General features: G+C 37.5%; 1 long non-coding RNA gene and 1 pseudogene across 1 annotated transcript; both read right to left on the bottom strand.

Moving 5' to 3' along the window:
- Positions 1 to 1688: 1688 nt before the first annotated feature.
- On the bottom strand, positions 1689 to 18548 carry LOC140642145 (uncharacterized). The gene is made up of 4 exons (XR_012038690.1): positions 18247 to 18548; positions 17775 to 17857; positions 10788 to 10887; positions 1689 to 1896 (listed from the first exon to the last, which is right to left on the bottom strand). It is a non-coding gene; the product is annotated as an uncharacterized lncRNA (long non-coding RNA).
- LOC140600472 (large ribosomal subunit protein uL1 pseudogene) lies at positions 7990 to 8648 on the bottom strand (annotated as a pseudogene).
- Positions 18549 to 18882: the final 334 nt, after the last annotated feature.

Genomic DNA, 18882 nt, shown 5'->3' with positions numbered 1-18882 from the left:
GCAATGTTTACTATTGATTAAAGGCCCAGGCTTAGTAAATTCTTTATCAGGTTGAGATGGTGGTGGAGACTGGTTGGTGGAACAGGTAAGGCCAGAGATTTATGGCTTATTGGTCATTATTGGTTTATATCTACACCAACAATCTTACCATTTCTTTGATAAATTTCCTATAAATACCCATGCTTCTTAAATGCATTTTGAATTGTTCTAACATCTCACTGGTTCTCTCATTACTTAATGAGTTAAATAAAATCTTTTATATGTGCCAATTTTATATTTGCTTTATAGTCACAATTTTCCTTTTTTTTTAAAAAAGTTTTCTTTATTTATTCATGAAAGACATAGAGGGAGAGGCAGAGACATAAGCAGAGGGAGAAGCAGGCTCGTCAAGAGGAGCCTGATGTGGGGCTCGATCCTGGGACCCGGGAGCAAGCCCTGGGCCAAAGGCAGACCCTCAACCACTGAGCCACCCAAGTGTTCCTTTTTAAAATTATATTTAACATAGAGGATAAAGAATCTGCCCACATTAGTAGTTTTGTTGTGTTTTATTGATGCCCAGTGAAGTGGGATTTGTAATGTGTTATGAATATTTATTCCTATTATGCAATTTATAATTCACTGTGTATATTTATGCCTGTTAATTAAACCTCCATAGAGGTTTCGTTCTTCTAACTTAGTGCTTTTGCAAACAAACCCTCAAAAATTTTAATTAGGTACAATATTCAAATTTGGTGGACCCAGTTAATGTTTGTAGCCAGGACCCTGATGCCCAGGGTAGACAGAGGAAGGAAAGGCCACTTAGCTGAGCGGGCCAGCACTTCATACCTGTTTACATTCCTTTGTTATTTGCCACTCAATAAAGTGAGTGGTTACCCAGTTGCTTGACAACAATCACATATGCTGAGGTTCTATGCCTACAGTGTTTCACTGATTTAAAAGAATGTAGATTCCCATTTCACAAGTAGTGCTTATTAATGGATTTCTCCATTTCTTAGACTGGAAGTTAATGATAGATGGTTGAGATGGCCTTGAATTATGAGGAAATTCTTTGATATGAATAAAGTGTACTGATGATAAAGCACTCACTGATCACATCTCATTTATCTGCATTCCATTAAACCTATTTTATTTTATTATTTTATTTTATTTTATTTTATTTTATTTTATTTTATTTATTTATTTTTTTTCTTACTCGAGAGAGAGAAAGAGACTGCACAAGCACAGGGAGCAGCAGAGGAAGAGGGAGAAACAAGCTTCCCACTGAGCAGGGAGCCTGATGTGGGGCTTGATCCTAGGACCCTGGGATTATGACCTGAGCCGAAGGTTAACTAATGTACTAAGGATAAAACATCTTTTAAAAATTTTCCGCTCAAAGTATCCTGGTGTAACAGTTGAAAATGATAACCTGAGCTTTACTAGGGACTGTATCAACACTATCAGTATTTTTCACTTCTGTAAAACAACAACAAAAAGGAAGAAGCTGAAATGTAAATGCTCTAATTTGGCCCCATCATCATCACGTCAGATGCCTTCCAATACTGGCAGCTCTTCTGTATGAAACCCATTAGTCATCTTTCTGCAATTGCAAGGGGAAAGTAGGAGGGACCAGGGAATTGCCATATGATTGAAAAAGAAACTAGAGGCTTATTTTTTTAAAAGATTTTATTTGAGAGAGAGAGCGAGGAAGAGAGGGGAAAGACAGAGGCAGACTCAGCTGAGCAGAGAGCCCCATGTGGGGCTCATCCTGGGGCCTGGATCACGACCAGAGCTGAAGGCAGATACTCCACCAACTGCCTGAGCCATCAAGGCACCTCTGGAGGCTTCTTTGTATTTCTTTATATTTCTTTTATATTTACTTGCTGCAGACAAGTCAAGCCCTTTTTAGGTTCCTGGAAGCTAAATATCAAAACAAAACAAAGTGAAAAAACCCTCAAGACTTCTCTTTGTATCCTGAAACGTTAACCTTTTCTAAAATGATTGTCTTGCTTTGACACTAAATTGATGAAGTGATGTGTAGTACGTGGGTTAATGTCTCCCTCCTAAATTTCCTTATCTTGAGGCAGTGATTCTTGAAACGGGCAATTGGGAAGATTTCTTTTAGGTGAGCACTTTTGAGTCTTTAGCTTGGGCCTTTGTCTAGTGATATCCAGGAATTTATAACCTCTGACTAATTTGTGAGCTTCCTCTTAAAATAATAACACACAACACCAGTGTTTACAGTTTACAAATTACTCCCAGTAACGGTTTGTCCCTTCATTACTAACAGCTTGTAGTCCATAAGTAAATGCTCAGAATCTCTTTGTTGTGAATTAATACATTTTAGTAGAAATGTTTAAACATTCCTATTCCTATAATTCCAAGTATTATAATAATAATAGATGAGAAAAGCAGTTGGCCTTCACTCATTTTCTTTCTGGACATGAGTTAATTATACCCATGAGAATGGAAAGTAAATCATTTCTTAAGTGATTTGCAAAAGGTGGACTATGAAAAGAACATTGGGCTTGAATATAGAAGAACTTTTTTTTTTTTTTAAGATTTTATGTATTTATTCATGAGAAACACACAGAGAGAGGCAGCGACACAGGCAGAGGGAGAAGAAGGCTCCATGCAGGGGGCCTGACGTGGGACTTGATCCAGGGTCTCCAGGATCATGCCCTGGGCTGAAGGCAGTGCTAAACCACTGAGCTGCCGGGCTGCCCTAGAACTTTCTAGTCTGCCTCTTCAACTCAACCGGATAGCTGATATCCCTTACCTGCAATGTGGGAATCGTAGCTCATAGAGTTATGATATTTATGAGCGCACTTCATCATCTGCAAAGTGCTTTGGCAAGGTGAGATTTTCTCATTCTTTAACTTATACAACTCTACATACTATATTAAACTCTGTTAATTCTTTTTTCCCAGGACTAAAATGGAAAACTGGAAAGGTTGATGGACTTATGTTCACATAACCAAGCCGAAAACCCAGGGCGGTTATGACAGGGTTAAGATCCATTTATCAGAATTGAATGAAACAGAAAGGTTAACCTTCCTAATCATTTTGATCACCTGAGTAATGATGACTAGCCAATTAGATTGGGCACTGAATTCCATAACAGATGTGATCAGCCCTACTAGAGGCAATTTAATGGAAACAACAACCATATGACTGGAAGTAAAAAAAACCTGGATTTAGACTCCTGCCAAGGACAAGAAATATGATCAAAAGTTAATCACTCAGCCTTTCTGAGCCTCAGTTTTGACTTTTGTGAAATTATGGTTGGCGGTCAATGACTTTCATGTTTCTTGTTTGGCATTAGTGCTGATTTCTGTTCCAGCCATGCCTTCCAATGATGGAGTTGAGGTAAGTTATTTTCTTTTTGTTACATTTTTATGTCTTCTCAAATTTATCTGGAACAGCAGTTTAAATTGTTCTTTATTTTGTGCCTACTGATCATTGCATTTTAAGTCAGTCAAATCACCAGGGTTGGCTTTTATGATTTGATGTTTGAAAGGATATTTCCAAAGGAAATTTAAAGAGACCGATAATTAAATTTACCTGTTCACAATTCAGAGGATAAATTTGCCAGGTTCTTTTAATAGCAAAGATGATTTTCTCAACATAGTCCAAATTAATAATAAGCCAGAATGATTATATTCTAAGATTATGTGTCTCTAAATCATAAAATGAGACTACCGATTTAATTAAATCAGATTGAATAAGGTTTTTCTTCAATAGCACATCATCACTCAAGCTTAGAAATATTTTTAAGGTAAGCAAAGCAATATTGCAAGCTCACTTTTAAAGAGAGAAATTTGACTTAGGAGAACTAAACCAGTATGGATGGTAAACTGTCTTCCAAGGACACTGGAGAAAGTGTCTCCCTTGAGATATGTAAATGTGAATCAACCTAATGAGGCAATTCATGAGTCAACCTTAATTAAAGTGAATCTGTATCCCCCTATGATGTCACATGCCTTGTCACCATTTATTCATTTACCTATAAGCCAAAGAAGTGGTAAGTCAGATAAATGCCTCAGAGCTACAAGGTTTTCTTGAGATGAGATCAAGCAGGATAGGGGTCGAGCTCTGGGTCTCTGCAGCTGGCAACCCCTTGTAGCTATGTTAGTGTCTGCTACATTGGGCATGTAGGTACTGGTATAAGTCAGGGTTGTTTCCAGGGAAGAGGAGGAAAGGACCTATTGCTTAGGCAGCAAACACTATCTTCCACACGTATTGCTCGGCATACTCATAAATGATTAATTTCCTCAAGGAGAGTATCTGTTCAATCATGATTCCCAACTTTTACTCCCTTTCTTTGAAGCTACAGGGACACTGGAAAACAAAATAGAAATCTGTGCAAAATAGGAAAAAAAAAAATCTAACAACTTCTTTCACTTGACTATTATTGAGGTAACTGCCATGGAATCATAAACTCTGAAAAAGTTTATAAAGCCCCATTTTAGTTTCTCAACTTTTCTGAAATTGTAGCATCCGAAAATAAAGATATAATTTTGGGCTGGTTGGCATGCATAAAACTCATCTACTGCTTCACTTGTTTTTGTCTGGTAGATGTGTTTTTTAGCCCAACTTCCATTCCAGATCAACCCAAGCTCTCCATTCCCTCAGTAAAATCTTCCCTTTAAAGACCACAGTGCTGAGACTCCTGGGTGACTCAGCAATTGAGCATCTGCCTTCGGCTCAGGGCATGATCCTGAGGTCCTGGGATTGAGTCCCATGTGGGGCTCCCCTCAGGGAGCCTGCTTCTCCCTCTGCCTGTGTCTCTGCCCCTCTTTGTGTGTCTCTCATGAATAAATAAAAAATTAAAAAAGAAAAAAAGACCACAGTGCTGAAGATCCAAGTCTAGGGAGGCTATTCTTTAGTGTACTCTACATGTCTTCTCTCCCAGTTGAGTAGTACACTTGCTAAGACTCAGTTGTGCTTTCCCAAGCTGTTTATGATATTTGCACATGTTACTGTAATAAAGTACTTTGAATATTATATAACAAAATAAATAGGAATGCAAAAATAAAGTTGTTTTGTGAAAATGAAGTTGACAAACATTAACTTGAAATGGATCATTGACCTAAATTATGTAAGAACTAAAACTATGAAACGTCTGCAAGAAAACATAGGAGACAATCTTTGAGATGTTGGGTTAGGCTCCAATGTCTTAGGACACAAAAAACACAAACTATGAAAGACAAAGATCAATAAATTGGATTCCATCAAAATGAAAAACTCTTGATCTTTGAAAGAAAATGAAAAGGCAAGTCATGAACTGGGAGGAAACACTTGTAACACATACACCTGATAAAACACAAACCCACAATATTAAAGAAGTCTCACAATTCAATAATAAGATAAACAACCCAATTAAAAAAATGAAAGGGTTGAACAGGTAAGGAAATGAATGGATGGTGGATGTTACGAGCCAGGTTTCTCCCTGTTGGCGAGGGAAGTTACAGGATGAGCAAGAAGGGACGGCTTGGATGAACCCTGTGGGACTGGATTACAGGTGGAGACACCTTATGATTAGCTTACTATGTACACAAATGGATGGATACAGCAACAATTATAGATCTGTAGTCACACGTGACTTCGTACACATCTGTCTGCTACGAGGGCATAAGGGATTCCAAGGAGAGCTGGGGCTCATCCAAATAGGAAAGTGGTCTATTCAGTCGGGCCTCCAGAACTCAACAGGCTGCTTCTTTCTGCCTCTCATGCTCTTTGTTGTCACATGGTGTCTTCAATATCTCACCTAATGCTGCTACATTTTCCAGTTTTTCTTGCAACTGGCTTTTCCAAAAATGGTGCTTTTATTTTTAAAAAATAACAGGCATGTTTGGGTCCACTTATGATTGCTATTTTTGTCATTGACTTATTATATATCTATCTCTATGCTAGATCGCAGTGTCCTGATTATGACCGCATTATAAAATGGTAGTGTGAATCGTGAATCGTGAATCATTGGTATTTGCAAAATTGTTTTGACTCTTCCAAGCTCTTTGCATTTCTATAAATGCTTAAGAATCCACATATTAGCTTCTACCAAAGACCTATTCAAGATATTTTGAATAGAATTGTATTGAACGTACATATATATTTAGGAAGATGTAACATCTTAATAGTATTAAGATTAAAAACATTAATAGTAATGTTTTTCTGGTCCATTTTATTTCTCTATTTAGATTTCTCTCTTTTTTTAAAAGACATTTATTCAGTGTCATGATCAGACTATTACATTTAGCAATCAACAGCATGGGTGCAAAAAAAAAAAATCTACATTAAAATCCTTTGTTGGAATGCTTTACACTTTCCACAGAACAGAAACTAAAATAACCTGTTATACAATTAGTCACAAATACAGTCCTCAAGTTTTTTGTCCCTACCCATGAGTATTGTCTAAAACATGTCTTCTTGGTAGCAGCCAGGCTCTGCCACCACTGCGCTTGGCTGAGTTCACAAATCTGTTATAACCTGTAGCTTCCCTGTCACTTCTCTGGCTCTCCTCTCCTGCTAAGCTGTTTCCTGGCAGTAGTTAAAACCTTTTACCTCTGCCATAGCTGCTGCTGCTGCTGGTGGAACCACCACAGGCACCTTGGTTTTGTGGTTTAGCCAAGTATTGGCCTCTGCCACCATAGGGGTCAGAGCTTCTGCCTCCAGAATTGCCTTCTTTCATTGGTCCAAAATTTGAGGATTGACTGTTGTCATTGCCAAAATCTTATAGCTTTAGCTTATAGCTCCAAAGTTGCTCCCATCATTACCAAATCCGTTCTAGCCATCCCCACCTCTACCGTATCCACCACCACTTCAACTGCCACCAAAAGCCACCTCGCCCCCTGAACTTCCCTCCACCACCAAAGTTGTCATTCCCATCAAAACCACTTCCATGACCACCATCAAAGTTTCCAGAACCACTTAGACCTCTTTGGCTAGATGAAATATTACTCATCCCTTGCTTAGATAGGGCTTCCTTACTTCACAGCTGTGGCCATTCACACTAGGGATTTTGAATGACAAGCTTGTCTACGGAGAGCTTGTCTGCGGAGTTATGGTCATCAAATGTTACAAAAGCAAAACCTATCTTTTTGCCACTGCCTTGGTTGGTCATGATCTCAATGACCTCAATTTTCCCACACTCTTCAAAATAATCTCTTGGATGATGTTGTTGTCTTCTTTCATGCCACCCACAAAAATCTTTTTCACAGTTAAGTGGGCACCAGGTCTTTGAGAATCTTGTCTTGAGGCAGCCCTCTTTGGTTCCACAGCTCTTCCATCCCCCTTGTGTGGCCTTGCATTCATGGCTGCATTCCACCACCACCACCCCCCCCCCCACAAAGTGGCATATGTGACAAACCCAAAGCCTTTGGAGCGCTTGGTGTTTGTATACCTCATTACCACATAATCTGTAAGCAATCCCCATTGTTCAAAATGGCTCTTCAGTCTTTCATTGGTTGTTTCAAAGCTCAAACCTCTGATGAAGAGCTTCCGCAGCTGCTCAGGCTCTTTGGGAGACAGTGACTTAGATACAACGGTGGTGGTAGGGGAGACGTTAAGGATGCTTGCTCAGTGGCTTCCATGGACAGAGAGGAGTAATCCAACAAATGTTATCTCTAGATTTCTCTTTAATTTTTCTTGCTAGTGTGTTGTACTTTTCAGTGTACAAAACTTATACATATTTTGTTAAATTTATTAAGTATTTCATGTTTTCATGCTATTTGAAATGTTAGCTTTTAATTTTATTTTTTCTATATTGACCTAGTATCCAATGGCCATGCTAAACTCATACTTACTTTAATAGTTTTTTTGTAGATTATTTTTGATTTTCTATATAAACAACTATGTTTGAAGTCAAAAAGATTTTTAAATTTCCAATCTATATGCTGTTTATTTCTTTTTCTTGCTGTATTTTGCACTGGCTGTATTGAATATAGGTGGTGAGAGTGAATATCTTCACTTTGTTCCTTTTTTTGGTACCACTATGGTTTATTAAACTGTGCCTTAGTTCAAGTGCTGGGGCTTGCCCATGGTGCCCTTGATATATAAAGCCCAGACATTATGCCAATTCTTCTTGAGTAATGACACCAGGAAACTGACAGCTAAGTGGATGTTGTACACAAACTCATCATTTGTCATCTTCACGTGGCCATGGCCACAGGCAGACACAGCACCTTCTTCACCTGGAATTTGATGGTAGACTTCACTTCATCCACTTTGGCCACCATGTTCTCACTGTGGGTCAGCAAGGAAGGAAAATTTCCAGCCTCATTCAGGCCTATGCCTAGGATTTGCAGGATCTATTTGATCAGAGATTCTGAAGCCAAAGAGTCATCATCCTTCTAGGCCAGCTCTTGACTAATGTTTTTTTTATTCCTGTTGAGTTTCTTCAGTGTCTCAATATCCATGTGGGGAGTATCCACAATCTTGGCCTCATCACAGTGCTGCTGGTCCCCCAAAACACATACGGAGAACTTGGGGCAAGGAGTGGCCTTAAGCCTGATGGTGCCCGAGCAGTATTTGTCCTTCTGAGGGTCACAGTTCTTCAAGCTGATCTGCAGCAACCACATCTCCAAAAACTTCCAGGGCTGGCGCCGGGCCCCTACCAGAACTTCCTGCACTGACTCCTACAGGGTTTCATGGGTGACGACTTTGAGGCTCATGGTTCCTTGCACTGCAGTAACCACAAAAGAGCCCTCTCTTTGTTCTAATGACAGGGAAAAAATGTTCAGTCTTTCATTAGTAAGTATGATATTAGTTTAAGTTTTCCATAGATATATCCAATGATTTTTTTAATCACAACAGCTCTTGAATTTTTTCAGATGCTTATTCAGCATCTATTATGGTGATCATATGCTTTTTATACTTTAGTTTGGCAAATTACAGACTTTTGAATATTAAACCAACCTTGCATTCCTAGAACAAATCTCATTGTCCTGATGTATTTACATTTTTGTTTGTTGCTTGCCATAGGATTTAATTTTATATTTAATTTCAAATTTTCATACTTCTTTATCCTTATAATGTCTGATTTTGGTATCAGAATAATGTGACCTCAAAAAAAGAGTAGCAAAGTATTCCTTTTGCTGTTTAATTTCTATGTTTGTGTGAGATTACCATTTTTTCCCCTTAGATGCATGATAGAATTTACCAGTGAAGTTCTGCTTCTTCTGATCTCACTTTTCATCCTGTTATCCCAGCTAACCTCTTTAAGATTTTATTTATTTTATTCATGAGAGACAGAGATAGAGAGAGAAAGAGAGAGCGAGAGAGAGAGAGAGAGAGAGAGAGGCAGAGACACAGACAGAGGGAGAAGCAAGCTCCATGCAGGGAGCCCGATGTGAGACTCACTCCATCCAGGGTCTCCAGGATCAGGCCCTGGGCTGAAGGCGGCACTAAACCGCTGGGCCACCCAGGCTGCCCAATCTCTTTTTTTTTTTTTTAATTTTTTATTTATTTATGATAGTCACACAGAGAGAGAGAGAGGCAGAGACACAGGCAGAGGGAGAAGCAGGCTCCGTGCACCGGAAGCCCGACGTGGGATTCGATCCCGGGTCTCCAGGATCGCGCCCTGGGCCAAAGGCAGGCGCCAAACCGCTGCGCCACCCAGGGATCCTTAACTCTTTCTGACCTGAATTCTTCTGGACATTAGCTTAACCAAAAGGTATTTGTTGATAATAGATACGGCCTAAGACTGATAAGTTAAAAACTAGTCATAACTTGAAAAGAAAAATGGAAATTTATTTCAGTTACATTATTCTCATCTTCTATCCTCCTTCATATGTTTAATAATTATGTTATTTTTAGTTCTTCTACTGTACATCTTTATAGCTGTAATCGACATTCATAGATCTCTATTTTTTGTTCTATTGACTTTCAACAATCTCTTAACTCCCCATTATGTTAACATGATGGTATGAACACATCTATTTTTTTCATTTTTCATTCTTTCTGTAACCTACACTCTGTCAATGAAACTGCAAATTTTCACTGTCAGAGATGTTGAAATTTGCCTTTTGTCTTACAAACACAACCAAGTCTTCAATATTTTATTGTAAGTTAACTCTAAAAGGTGAAGAGCTATATATAATCTTCATATTATTGTATTATTATGGTAGTAAATTTTATTTAGTGCCAGGCCAATTTATTGTGCCAAAATTCTATTTCCTTCATTGCAAATTCAGAGTAATAACCTCTGGCCTTTTGAGTGAAAATGTGTACTCTGTTACACTTTTGTTAACTCCCTTTGATCTTTATTAAGCAGTTGCTGCACTTTAATTTGTTTCATAGTTAGACCTTCCATGTATTTTTATTTAGTTCTGTTTATCCTAGGGTTTCTTATTTATTTATTTTTAAGTTTTATTTCCCTAAGTAATCTCTATACCCAACATGGAGCTTGAATTCACTACCCCGAGATTAAGAGTTACGGCTCTTCTGACTGAGCCAGCCAAATGCCCCCATCCTAAGGTTTCTATTTACCTTTCTTTTTCCATTTGCCTTATTTGCCTCTGTCATGTGTTAGTTTCCTATTCCTGCTATAAGAGATTACCACAAACTCGGTGTCTTATAATACCACACATTTATTATCTTATATTTCAGTAGGTCAGAAGTCTAAAGTGGGTTGGTGAAGCTATACTAGAAGCTGTCAGGGAGAATTTGTTTTCTTGCCTTTCCAATTTTTAAAAACTATCCACATTCCTTGGCTCATGACCCTGCATTACTCCAGCCTCTGTTTCTGCTGTCATATCTCTTTGTCTTACTCAACCCTCTTATAAGTACCCTTGTGATAATATTGGGCCTACCTGTATAATACAGGATAATCTCTTCATTTCAGGATCCTTAATTTAATCACTCCTGCAAAATATTGCCATGGACAGGTTCTGGAAACTCAGATGTGGACATCTGTGGGGAGCCATTGTTATATATACAATATTTTTCCAACTCTTAATCATATCTTTTTCACTCTATCAATAAGTAAGTAAACATTAGATCTTTAGGAGGATCCTTGGGAATCAGGTTTTATCCACAATTATTTCCTAATTTGTTTATTCCTCCATGCTTTTCCTGGCTCTAACATTAGTCTAGAACAGAGAGTATATATTTTTCAATACTGTACCTCTGTAACTCTCCAGATTACTAGACTATCATTTATCTTAGATACTAGGCAGAAAAAACCCTTTGAGCAAAGATGTGTGTGCTTCTGTTTGTGGTTCTGCTGAAAGTTGAACTAGAACTTTCTTAGAGGAAGCTACGTAAGGCCTCAAAGTAAAGTCAGCACATTCTTATTCCAGTTTGTCCTTCCAAGATTCTGAGTGTTGTTGCCTTATTAAGTACAATGGCTGAACCCCAAGAATCAATGGACAATTAACTAGCTGTGTGCTACCACATAACAAGAACTCACACTCAACTTTTTAGTTAAATGAAAAATCTACTCAAAGTGTACTATATACTATCATAACTCCATAATGGATATGGTGTTGAATTTAATAATCCCACAGTGGTTTAATGAGACTCAATACTGGAGCTTTATAGGAACATTCTATTGAAAATTAGAATTAGGGACATTCTATTGAAAATTTTAGGATTGTTGTACTGATAGAGAACTCAAATTTAGCCATCTTGGTATCACAAGGGGAGAATCTGCCTGAGAGCAAAACCAACAAAGAGAAAACAGAGCCATGAGTTGGAAAACCAGATGGATGAAGAGATTACATCCCAAGAAGAGTTTTTAGCCCCTTGATCTGGTTATGTCTAAAGCCAAATGTATATGTTAGTTATGTGAGGCAATAAATTCCTTTTTTTTTTTTAAGCTTGTTAGTCTTAGTTTTCTTCACAATGTAAGAATGCTATTAAGATAAAAAATTCAAGGGGCCCTGCATATATATCAATACTATACCTATTTGAAAATTTCCCTGAGATAAGTTAAACCTCTCATCAAAATATCTTATACCCTCTTTTCTCAAAAGGAGCAATTGAAAACATCGACTATTGCTCCCTAATTATAATTTCTTCTAGATATTTATTTACTCATATCTCAGAATGTAAGTTTGCAGTGGGAATTGGGTGACCATGACTTTCTAATGGAGAAAATAAAGTCCCTTAAACTCTTTAAAATTCCCATTCATTTACAGCACATTGATTTTTATCGCACACACACACACACACACACTACAGAAAGAAACTATAATGTTCCACAAATAGTTTTAATACTAAGGTCAAAACCATGTCCTTTTACTGGTCAATCCTCTTTCCTGTACATAATTACTTCTCAGGACGAAAACAAAAGCAAAAACAAACAAACAAAAAAAAAAAAAAAAAAGAAAAGAAAAAAATCCTCATTCTGAACGTCTGTATATTTACCAAATAATCCTTCTACAGGATTTACTTTGGATTTAATTCTCAAAGATACACTCTACAGTCTTTAGCTGAAACAAAAATTAAAAAAATTTTAATAAAGCAAAAAACCATACACACAACTAACACCACCACCAAAAATCTAACACACAAATAGACTTTACCCAGGTTCTATTCTGAATTCTAAGGAGATGACTCTTCCTTATATTTTAAATTTTAAGAACCATCTCATCTTCCAATGTCCACTTTAAAAAATATTTATGGTACTCTTTCTGACTGTTATATGCTTACAAATTTTGGAATTGTCTAATGTTTTTTGCAAAAGAGTGACTTCTTGCAGCTCTCAGTAACTGTGCTGTGTCTCCCTCCCTCAAATCCCAGGATAATCCCCTCTGAATGTCTGACAGACTTTATAGAATTATTATGACATTCAGAGTGCTCTCAGGGCTCTGAGCCACAGAAAGTATTTTTCAACATTATAATTTGTGATCTTTTTACTGCCATGTCCTCTAAAATACTCAGGAAGACAAAGTCAGCATGGATTGTTCTTGGGTACTTTTTGTTTTGTTCTGGGAAGACAGCTTTTGGATCTGGAAAGTGAATAATGCTATCCTCACATTTCCCATCTTGTACCATCTAAGATGAGGAACACCAAAGAAATTGGTGGCCTTAGACATACATGGCTTGGCTGGCCCTTTGTAACTCTCATAGCAATATGTACCCAATCCGCATTATTTGGGGCATATTAGAGTAACCATGACAAAAGCTTTGATAAAGCTGGCTCTCAGCTCTGAGCCTGGCCCTGAATTTGCTTCATAACCCTGTAGCCTTGTGGGTCCCTGAAGTGACCTGATTACCGGGAGAGGTAGGAGAGCAGGCAAAGGATGTCTAGACAGCTATTAGAGAGTAGCCCTCTGAAGGCAGACCCATGTAGAGTCTCATCAGTAGCAATTTAGTCAGGAATTGCTTTATCCTGGAGCTGTTGCCTCAGAGCATAGCGCTGCAGAAATAGGATTTTGATGTGGGAGAGGTGATAGGAAGATCATTTTGAGGCGCTGGACATTGCCTAGGTCCATAGGGCACACTCTGAAGGGCATGCTGGCTGCTTGGGAATCTGGACTATAAGGGAGGAGAAGAAAGAAGGACACCAAATTCAGATCAGCCGTCAGTCCCATAGTTGTGCCAAACAGTGGCTCTGTGTCAGGGCTAAACCCTTTAGTAAAGAGTTAGGGAGAAACACTCTGAGTTTATTTCCCTCCTCACTTTAATGCTTGTTTGGAATGTGTTTTTGTGTGTGGTCACATCTGAGTTTGTCTGACTTCTACATGCACAGAAGCAGTTTCATGCTGAGAATTGTTACAAAGTAGATCAGTGAATTAAAAATAACCCAAAATGTCTGCATTTTAGTTAAAAATGTTTATACTGCTCTGATGAAGAAACCCAGCGTTTTTTTCATTATTTAAATGGAACATATGTCTACAAGGCATTCCAAGGACCAGTCTTTTTTGTAGCTACAGATAAGAATTTCTTTAACTGCTAGCTCTTTACCAGACTTCTATTAGCAGAGCACAAAGTAATTATAGTTGTCTGATTGGTTGGTATTATTTGGAAAAAGTAATTGTCCAAAAGGAGAGAATATGCAGACGGAATGATTTAATAATTTATATATCAAATTTGCCCTTTGGATGGTTGTCATTAACATTTAAATTAACTTATAAATTATATTCTGAACAGTGTGTAAACTCTGGAACAATTAGATAAAATAAAACCTCTCCACACACTAGAATTTCCTGTAATTCAGAATGGAGAAAGAATGCAAAATTCTGAGAACACATGAGCCTGCTTCACTATGCCATAGAATTTTGAATCTTTTCCAGTAAAAAGCTTTCTTTAATATTTGGGTATAGATCTCTTTCCAAACAGGTCAGCAGAAGGCAGAAAATGCAAGCTTTGGAAGATCTTCTTACATGTCCAAGCGTGCCAAGTCCTGCTTGGCCACTGAATATTCATACTCTACTTGTAGCTTCAAAACCAGGGTACAGATTCTGCAAAAAAACCCCACCTGAGAATAGACTTTTCAAATCTACTAGAATAAAGCCCAGGAACCACTGCAGTAGTTTATACTATCTGGCCTCAAATGCTTTCAAAGCCCAGGAAGCAGATCATGTCTAAAAGGCCCAGGATAGGATATTTTAAAGATATTATAATATTTCTAAAAATATTTATAAATGGTCATGCACACTAGGTGGTAATTGATCCAGAAGCCAGTGAAAGCATCTTTGTTTATTTTTTTAAAAATAAAATCCTTTTTCCAGATTACTGAGCTCCCTCTCTGCATTTATTTATATTTGGGGGGCCCAAAACATAGAAAATATAATAAACATATATGATAAATATTCACCACCAAAATGAACAAATATTAAATTTTATTCCCTTCAGTTTATTATTTTTTAAAACTTTTATTTACTTATTTGAGAGAGAAAGAGAACACAAGCAGGGAGCAGAGGAGTAGCAGACTCCCCACTGGGCAGGGAGCCCGATGCAGGGCTCCATCCCAGGACCCCGGGATCATGACCTGAGCCGGAGGCAGACGATGCTCAACCGCTGAGCCACCCAGGTGCCCCTATTTTTTCTTTTTTTAAGTAAAGCATTAAAATCTCTACATTTTCTCTGCCAGCTCCATTATCTTCCCTTTCCAAAGGTCAGCATCATCTGGTATACATATCCCAGTTATATTTTTGTTCTTGTATTATATTTTTTATGTTCTTTAACAGCATTATATAATATTTTTCATAAGTGTCTTGCCCAATTAAAAAGTTTTAATATATTTTCTAATATTTATTGTTAGTATTTAGGTATGGTATTTTTTATTATCTATCAATCTTAGATTGGATAGTCTTCTGAATTCTCTTAATTTTACAAGTTATCTGAGGGTTTTTTGAATTTTGTAGGAAGATAATCATATATTCTACACATAAACATTTGGCTTTTTCCTTTCCAATTCGTATACCTCTTTTATCTTGTATTAATTCTTTGGTTAGGAACTTAAGTTCAATATTGAATAGTAGGATGATTATGGGCATCCTTGTCTTATTTCTTATTCTACTTGAAGTGCTTCTAAAATTTCACCGTTTAGACTGATGTTTGTTGTTAGTTTTTGATAGAGTCACTTGATTAGGTAGGAGAAGTTGCTTTCTATGTATATTTTTTAGGGTTTTTTTTTTCCTGCTTTATTGAGAGGAGCATATGGCATTTAATTTGAAGATTTTTATAATGTTGAATATTCTTGCCTCCCTTGTCTCAATCTATTTGGTCACTATCTATCTATGTATTGAATTCCATCTGGCAATTTGGGGACTTTTTAGTTAATTATATCATTTATATAACAAATATTCATGGATGCTTCCCATCTGCCAGGCACTTAGGCTATAGAAGTACAGTAGTGAACTAAGAAATTTTAAAAAATCCTTGCCCTCATAGATTACACTTAAGAAAGCAGTCAACAACCAAGATTGATAAGTAAAATATACAGTGTATTAGGTAGTGCTTGCTATTAAACAAAAGAATAAAAAGAGAAGAGGGATGTGAAATCTCTGTGAAGGGTTGGACTTTAAACTGAACATCCAAGACAGTCTTCACAAAAATGTAAATCTGAGGAAAGGCCTGTAAGAAGGGAATGGACCTAACGATGCAGCTAACTGGGTAAGGAACATTCCAAGCAGAAGAAACCAAGGTTAATCCTAAAGTAGGGACATTTCTGACATATTTAAAGGATAATTTGGTATTTTTTTTCATAGAAAATTGCCTATTTCATTGAAATTTTCAAACTCATTGATGTACAATTACTTATGATGTTTAATTATTTTTTTAAATGATTGCATTTACAATTCCTAATATTGCTTTAGGTCACTTTTTGTTTTGATTAGTCTACCTAGAAGTTTGTCTATTTTGTTATTATTCTCAATATTATTATTATCAAATACACCCTGTATATTGGAACCAACAATGTATACATTGCATCTCAGATGAGCAAAAAAACCACTTTATATTTCTTTACCTCAGATGACATCCTCTTTCTTATATTCAAAGAGGGCTTTAGTAAACTTCTGGGTATCTTCCATGTCAAAGAGGAGCTCATGAAATTTCAGTAGTGCTAACCCAATCTCTCTCTCTCTGCCTAACCGCACCATGCTGCCATTTTGACTCTACTGAGCAGCTGAGTGCTATTGGCATGAAGGCATACCGTAAGGTAGCCTCTTTAGTGATCTCACAAGGGCACAGGTTGCCCTCTTTTTGCCGTTGTTCTCAACCTGTTTACTGACCACCTACGTAAGCTTAGGGTTGCACAGGAGTTGCAATTAAAAGCTTTTAAGAATCATGAGTACAAAGGAGAACAGAGAGGCCTAGTCAGGGAGAAAACTGACTCACCCTGAAGTAACTTCCTTGCTTGGATCAGGCCAAGGCGCCATGAGTTACAGACATTTTAAGAGTAGAGTTAGTAAGACCAAGGACAATGTCTGAGACAAATGGGATGACACATTTTAGCTAGGGTATATTAATAATATTTTTTATTTTTTCCTATGCTATGATATCTTGGGGACTTAATGAAGAGAGATTATCCCTCTCAAGGTTAGATAGCTCCCAGCTATCCCAGCTAACCCAGGTATCAGACAAGTAGGGGCAGTTCCTATGTTTCAGAACCCACAAAAATTATTCAAATTAGCCACCCTAGGCTTGTCTAGTTTGTTTATCCTTCCTGGCCCATTGCTTCCCACAAAAACAATAAAAGCTCTCATCCATGTTTTCCTCTTGCTCCCTCTGATTCTTGACTGACCCTAGTGCTACCCAGTTTGGCCCTGTACGGTATGTCATGCCATGCCTCTTATTTCTAGGGAATCTGTAAATATAAACTTTTTCCTTAATGACAATCATTTCCATGTTTGCATGTCTTACCATATCTGATTAAAACAAATCCTGGCACATTTTAAAACATAGAGGGCCACATATAGAACATACGGCTGTGGACTCAATACCATTAAGGTGTTAAAAGTCCTTTGCAACCAGATGCCATCTTAAGAAGGAAGAAATTGGGGAGGAGGGAGAAGTGTTAGCGTCCTTGAATGGGGATTTAAGCAGTTCACAATTCTAATCTCCTACATAATGAACTCATTGCTGCTCTTGGTGGAAACTTTTTTTGTCAAGCTTTACCTTTCCGAGCACAGTGGCAAATAATTATGGATGACACTACTATAGCTGCTTAGCCCCAACATTTGGCACCATTAAAAGGCTTCTGAGTTTAGTTCTTTAAGTTAGGAATTTCTCCTTGAATGTCCAGTGCTTTAGGCTGTCTGAAAGAATCACAGAGGTAGCCTCACATTTTGCTAATATTTAGCATTTATTTATCAGAACAATGTAGCATAGTGTCATCAAATTACCTGAGTTTGAATCTGGGCTCCATCACATGGGCTATGTGACCCTATACAAGTAGTTTAACCTCTCGTCACCACAGTTTTCTCACCTATAAAATGAAAATAATTATAATAGTACCTATTTCATGGGATGGTTATGAGTAGTAAATGAAATAATCCATAGAACTTACAAATGTAATATCTGACACTGAACACTCAGCAAATGTCGATTATGATGACAACTAAAATGATTCTTAGAATGTCTTTGTGCAGCTACTATGGTAAGTGGTCCCTTGCTTCCTCTATCTTCCCAGCACCCCATGGTGGTATTATTACCTAGGAATAGTGGAGCTAGGCTTGACTTCTTTGACTCTACACCCTTACTCTCATGACTAGAGGTTTCAGAGAGGGTAAATCAAAGTAAGAGTTCAGGAATTTTGGCACCATCCTACTACTATATCAGCTATCCAAGAGTGAAAAAGAAGAGAACTTAGGGCACCTTGGGACATTTCTCACGTTGTCACCAATGATGCTGGTATTTAGATCACTCAGTCCAAGCTGTAGTCTACAAGACATCTCCACTTGTCCCTGAAAACATTCAAGAATATGATGTTTTTTTTCTTTCCCACAAAAGGCAAACATTACTGAAACATTTCATTTTCTGTTTGAAGAAAGATGTTCTTTGGCATCAAACATCTAACATGAGGATATTTTCTGGAGCACCAAACAATCATTGATAGCTAACAATGCTGATTTTGCTTAAACAAAAGCCATTATGAAGCCACCAAATTGTCATTTAGCCAAGAACCATGAGACCCGATCAGTGATGGGAACATCAGTATCAAAAGGAAAGATATTTTTCAGCTAGCACTGAGCCTGAATGTTAATTTCTTTTGGAAAAAAAGAAAAAAGACAAGGTTGGAGGACAGTGCGAAAGAGAAAGAGAAAAGGAAGTTCTGGTTGTTATTTAAAGAACATACACCAGTGAAACCAACTACTCCAAGTGTTACCATGTCATCAATTTCAAATGAGAAACAACACTGGTTAGGAGTATAAAATAGTATTGATAAAAATTTTGTGAATAGAGTTTGAATTCTAAGCAATCGCACTAACAAAATAGTAGTGTGTAGGGACG

This window comes from Canis lupus, chromosome 11 (assembly GCF_048164855.1).
Source record: "Canis lupus baileyi chromosome 11, mCanLup2.hap1, whole genome shotgun sequence".
Classification (NCBI taxonomy): Eukaryota; Metazoa; Chordata; class Mammalia; order Carnivora; family Canidae; genus Canis; species Canis lupus.
This window is presented reverse-complemented; position numbering and strand designations above follow the sequence as displayed.